This window comes from Grammomys surdaster, unplaced genomic scaffold, assembly GCF_004785775.1.
Source record: "Grammomys surdaster isolate TR1022 unplaced genomic scaffold, NIH_TR_1.0 125833, whole genome shotgun sequence".
NCBI classification, from domain to species: Eukaryota; Metazoa; Chordata; class Mammalia; order Rodentia; family Muridae; genus Grammomys; species Grammomys surdaster.
The window spans coordinates 1,491,416-1,497,658 of record NW_021620661.1 but is presented as its reverse complement, the minus strand read 5'-3'; the positions used below and the strand labels follow the sequence as shown (position 1 = coordinate 1,497,658).

The following is a 6,243-nucleotide window of genomic DNA, read 5'->3' as shown; positions in this document are numbered from 1 at the left end:
AGGTAAGATGTGTTTGTTTGTTTGTTTGTTTTGTTGTTTTAAACGAAGTTTTATTGAAACACAGTCACATTCATTTGTTTATTCAGTAACAATGGCTGTTTTTATGCTATGAAGACAGGGTCAGGCAGTTACGACACAGACAACATGGCCAGCCACGCCCAGAGTATTTACTCTCAGGTCTTTTACAGAGCATATGGGCTGACACCTAGCTGAGTAACAAGTGCCACTTGTCTTACTGTTCACTTGCATTGTTTTCAGAGGGATCCAAAGATCTACAGTCTGAGAAAATATATGGACAGAAGCCCAGTGTGGGTGCTGCAAACCTATAAGCTATCATCTGGGAGGTGGAAGCAGGGAGATTTAAGAATTTGTAGCTAGCATGTGCTGTATAAAAACTGGTCTAAAAAATGTAGCAACAAATGACATGTGGCTTAAGGCTTTTATGACATTGAGGACAGCGTGAAGAAGGAAATTAAAAATGCAAAACAATAGGCAGTATCTCTAGGCAATAATTTCAATGAACTGGACTGTTACAGAGAAAATCGAGAGCCAGTCCAATACATACAATTATCACTTTATGTCAAGTGAACATTCCTTGTGGTGGCAACAGTATTGTTGACAGAATTATAAGTGGCTGACAGACGGTATCCACCATATTGGTATACAGGCCTTTTTCTCTGAAAAAATGTACAGGAGAGATAAAGAGGGAAAGGCTAGGAACTGTGAGGCATTGCCTAGGGTCCTGGTGCCCAGGACTCAGAACTTTAGGGGAATGACAGGCCAGTACTTCGGTTGCTTTCTGTCACAGTGCTTGTCAAAGTTCATCTGCATAGAAGCCTCCATGGCCAGTATCTTGGGAGCACTGTAACCATACAAGTGCTTCATCTCTGCTTGGCGCCGCTCCCAGGGCTTCTCAGATGGGGGCTCCACTGACCTGTGGTGGTTGAAGTACAGGCCGTGGTCCGCATTCACATAGTCATTCAGGCGCTCCGCGTCCAGCTGCTGCTGTCGCCGTCTCTCTTCTCTGTGCTTCTCAGTCTGTTCGAAGTACTGGCGAAGCTCCTCTGTGATTTCCATATTGCTCAGGTCGCACTCCACTTCATCATCTGAATCCGACTCCAGCTCTTCCTCTTCACACAGTGCTTCGTTTTCTCTTGTGGATGCCTGGGTTCTATTGCTGCTATGCAGAAGCTGCCCAGGGCTTTTGAGATGGGAAACACTGTAGGGAGACTCCTGCTCTGCCATGTGCTGGCCTTGAGAGTTCCAAGGATGCCAAGCCTCATAAGCAAGAGAGTTCCAGGGAAGAACTCCATGAGGGAAGAACCATGGGGAAGTGAAATAGGAATCCCTGAACTTTCTGTAGGCGTTCTGGTGGCTTCGCATTCAAAGCATTGCATGATGATAATGTTGTCAGTATCTTGGATATACTGGGTGACAATACCAAGATGGAGTAGCCCTCCATTTTGAAGCCATTGCTGTAATCTCTGATTGCAAAAGTCCAAATGGGAACTCGCGGGCACGTAGCTTGAAGATCTCGGGTGGTGGGCAACAACGGACCTAGTTCTTGTGGTGGGGCGATGTGTTTGTTTAAAGTGCTGAGGAATTACATCTGGTGCCCTGGAGAAGAGTTAGCCTCCACAGTATATGGCTCTGAGTGTTAACTCTAGTGGACATCTGGTTGCTTCGGAATGTCATTTAAATGCCATATAATGTGACTTTCATGCTGGCTTTATTTTGGATGGGGAGGTTCATCTTTTGTTATTCTGACTATTATTTCTCGTTACACCTATAATCCTAACCCAAAACTCATAATTCACATTTTGATCTCAAAGTGAACAGACACCAAAAAAGAACATCACTGATAGCAATTTTATCTGTGGCTTTCACTTGTTCATTATGCACAGTCTTCATTTTATTTCATAATTTCTATTGGTTCATTTCTGGTTTTTAATCCTTATTGCAGCTTGGACATGCTATCATTATAGTTGCCTGCATATTAATGAAGATGCACTTATTATAACATATTACTGATGAAAATCTTAAATAGCCTTCCATTCTCCCTTTTATAGAAAAACCTGTGAAATACCTTTTACACACTAGTTTTCTTTGGATGGTGGCAATCAGATGAAGCTAGGTCAAGCATTCATACTGTACCACAGGTGCCAAGTATTTAGGAAAAGTACATGGATAGAAAAAATGACTAGTTAGGTTACATTTTTAGAATTGATACATTATGGTATAAAATATGAAATTATTATTAAATATTAACTTTAATAGTGTTAAGTGGATGTTCATATATATGTGGAGCAGGATTGGGACTCCAGATCAAACAAAGGTGTGGTAGTATTGAAAGGAAGCAGATCTTTGCAGGGAGGATAGTTCTAGGGAATGATGACATCAGGAAGACTTGTAACCTAATGACAAATGTCTTGTAACCTGGTACGTATAAGTTGTACGTACCAGCCCTGTCTTTCAATTGAAGAAACCTAAGTTCAAAGATACTAGGTACCCAAGACAAGCTGATCAGGAAATAATTTGATTAAGATCAGAAGAGGCAGATTAATGATGAAATTACATACTCCAATTATTATATTCTTGGGTCCAGTCTCTGCCACCTGCTCTCTGTGATCTTAGGCATATGGCTTAAGTTCTGTCTCAGATTATTTATCTAAAATAAGTAGACAAAGAGTGTCTTCTTCATTAAAGTTACTATCTTATTTAGGGCTTCTATTTCTACAACAGACCACCATGGCCAAAAAGCAACTTAGGGAGGAAAGGGCTTATTTGGATCACACTTACACATTGTAGCCCATCTTTGAAGGTAAGTGGGACAGGAACTCAAACAGGACAGGAACCTGGAGGCAGGAACTAATCTAGAGACCATGGAGAATGCTGTTAAGTGTCTTGCTTATGATGACTTTAGCCTACTTTCTTTTTTTTTAATGAACTATGAACATATTTATTAGGATGCTCAATAATGAACATGTTATCACTTTCTTCAGGTGAGAGAGAATACACCTGGCCCATGCTGTGGGAAGAACAGGTTAAGGGCTCCCAACATGGTGTCAAATGGCTCCACAAGAATTCCCCATTTACCCAGGAGAAGATGTTTCCTGCTAGCATTGTTTCTTCTGTAAGTTCCAGCCAAATAGCCGCACAATTTCCACAGAATCCCTTTGAGCTGTTACTACCTCAAATACAGAAGATTTTGATGTATGTAATGTTACATACATCACATACATACATGAAAAACACATAGGGGATTAATAAATGGCATATGGACATAGGCCTAACATTATCAAATTTCTTCAAACGATAAGGGGTGGGAGGGACTGCTAAACAAAGTTCCTCAGTGACAGTAACAATTATGGAGATCTTATATCAAAGGCACAAGGGACCAGTGTTACTGTCATCCTACCCTTCCCAGTGAAATAAGTTTGCAGATGAAAGTATACACTGTGTCTGGCTTAAGTTTCTCCTGGTTCTTCCTGTTGTCAAATAGTGACATTCTGCCTTTCACCTGTCTTAGCTGATTTCATTTTTTTTAAAAAAAGAAGACCAAAAAATGGTAGAAGAGAATGAGGAGATGGTGAAAAAAAAATCCTGTTAAGACAAAAATAAAAATACAAAAACCAGATATAGTACAATATAATAGAAACTTTCTTATAGAATTGAGGACTACTAGCCCAGCAATAGCACAACTCGCAATGGGCTGGGCCCTTCCATGTCAACAACTAATTAAGAAAATGCCCTACTGTTGGATTCCAGCTCAATCCCTTGGGGGCATTTTCTCAATTGATGTTGCTTCCTGTCAGATGACTCTAACTTGTATCAAATTGACATAAAAATAACTAGGAAAGGGGCCAGAGAGATGGCAAAGTGGTTAAGAGCACTGACTGCTCTTCCAGAGGTTCTAAGTTCAATTCCCAGCAACCACATGGTGTCTCACAACCATCTGTAACGGCGTCTGACGCCCTCTTCTGGTGTGTCTGAAGACAGTGACAATATACACACATACATTAAATAAATAAATAAATAAATAAATAAATCTAATAATAATAATAACAACAACAACAACTAGGAATATTGAATTCTTGTCAACTTGACAAAAACACACATCACTTTCAGGTCTTAACCTATCCTTTCCCTTTCATCCCCAAAATTATACATTAACACCAATATTACAATATAAAACATTTTTCAAATATTAAAAATTCCAATCATTACAAATTCAAAACACATTAGAACTTGGTCTCTTAAAAAAAATCCAAAGTCTCTTTTTAAATTCAAAATCTCTTAAAGTTCAGTTGCTCAACTATGGGTTCCTGTAAAATAAAAAGTAATTTAAATACTTGGTCAAGAAGGAAAAACCAGGGCACATTGACAATCTGAACAAAGCAAAACCAAAACTTGTGTCCAATTATCTTGGGTTTACTCACAATTTTCTGGGCTCCTCTAAAGAACTTCAGTCATTTCTCCAGTTCCACTCTCTGTTTCACTCACATACAGATTTTCTTCTAGGCTGAGGCTAGCCCCATTTCACACCTGATGCTATTCTGGGTGGCCAGCCCATGTTACTAGCATCTCCAAAATACTGGAGTCTTCTGCTATACTTCACTAATACCTTCTCCTGGGCTTTCTTCAAGTCCCCTCCCTGTAACACAGTGCCAAACTGTAACTGTTCTTCATGGCTCCTTCATACCGTCACAACCAGTACTACCTTGGTGACTCTTACCCTATCAAGTTTAGATGCCAACAGGAGTTATAACCTTAGCTACTTTTTGGAACACAACTACTTTGTCCTGACCCTGAGAAAACACTTCCTATAAGATTTCGCCTCAGTGATGCAGGGCTCTTCTAAGTCGCAGCTTTTCTTCTTCCCCAGCTAACAAGATTTTTAACTCAATTGGCCTGGTAGAGTCTATACTTTCTTCTGAAACTTCACAAGCCAGGTCTCCATTATCAGCACTGCTCTTGACATTCTTATCTCCTCAAATCTTACAGAATATCTCACTGAGCTCTCAATATTCAATGGCTTTCTTAGCCTAAACCTTTTGAAGTTCTTCCACAATTCTCTCCAGAAGAACATGGTCAGATCTGTCACAATAATATTCATGCCTGGCACCAACTCATTGTAATTATGGTTTCTATTACTGTGACAAAACCCTGTGACCAAAAAATTAAGTTGGTTTATTTGGCCTACACATCGATTGTTATAGTCCACCACTGAAGGAAACCAGGCTAGGAATTCAAACAAGCCAGGAACCTGTAACCAAGAACTGATGTAGAGGCTATGGAAGGTATTCCTTACTGGCTTGCTCATTATACCTTTCTTGGCCTGCTTTCTTATATAATGTAAGTAAGGACAACCAACCTAGGAATAGCACCAATCAAAGTGGGCTTGGCCCTCCCACTTCAATAATTAATTTAAATGCCCTAGAGATATACCTTACAGAGAATTTTCTCAATTAAAGTTGCCTCTGTTTGGATAACTTCAACTTGTGTCTAATTGACATCAAACTAACTAGAATAGTTGCTGTAAGAATTGTATTGACTGACACTAGTCAAATGCTCATAACAGTACCTAACATTTAAGAAGCATCATAGTGTTTTCAAACTCAAGTAAAGTTTTCATTTCAATTGAGTATGTCTAAACATAGAATTTGCTATCTTTCCTGTAGTTACGTGTCCTGGGCTAATCTCTTTTATTTCCCATCCCAGCAGCCTTTGCTTTGAGATTGGAAGAAGAGAATCAAAAGTAGAGTAGAAATGAGAAATCATGAATCTTCCTTTTTAATATTCTGGCTTTCATATTTACTTTTTCTGAAGTAAACAAAGATGAGTTTGTTTTCAGGGCAAGTTAGACAAAGATATTGTTTATCTAAGACTTTAAAGGAAAAGAAAATACAAACACCCAAAGTAACAGTAAAGAGCCTCTCCTTAGTTAATGCATGACACTTCATTTAGAAGGATGGCAATTTCTTTTATGCTCCAATTGATGTTTTAAATAAAACAGTGGAGTACAAGTAAACATTAAGCCTTTTCCCCAGAGGCTACATAATCAAGCTATCACTGCAAAATTAAAGCAGAAACTTTCAACAGCTTTTAGTCAGGAACTGAATATACTTATAGTTACTAATTTCTTTTTATACACATTTAAACAATATAACATTTCTAACGACTGGTGCCATAGTTAGTATTACAATGATGGTTTTTAATATAGTTGCATTGTATGCATAAGAT

General features: G+C 38.9%; 1 pseudogene; it reads right to left on the bottom strand.

Moving 5' to 3' along the window:
• Nucleotides 1-756: 756 nt before the first annotated feature.
• Nucleotides 757-1,473, bottom strand: LOC114640500 (annotated as a pseudogene).
• Nucleotides 1,474-6,243: the final 4,770 nt, after the last annotated feature.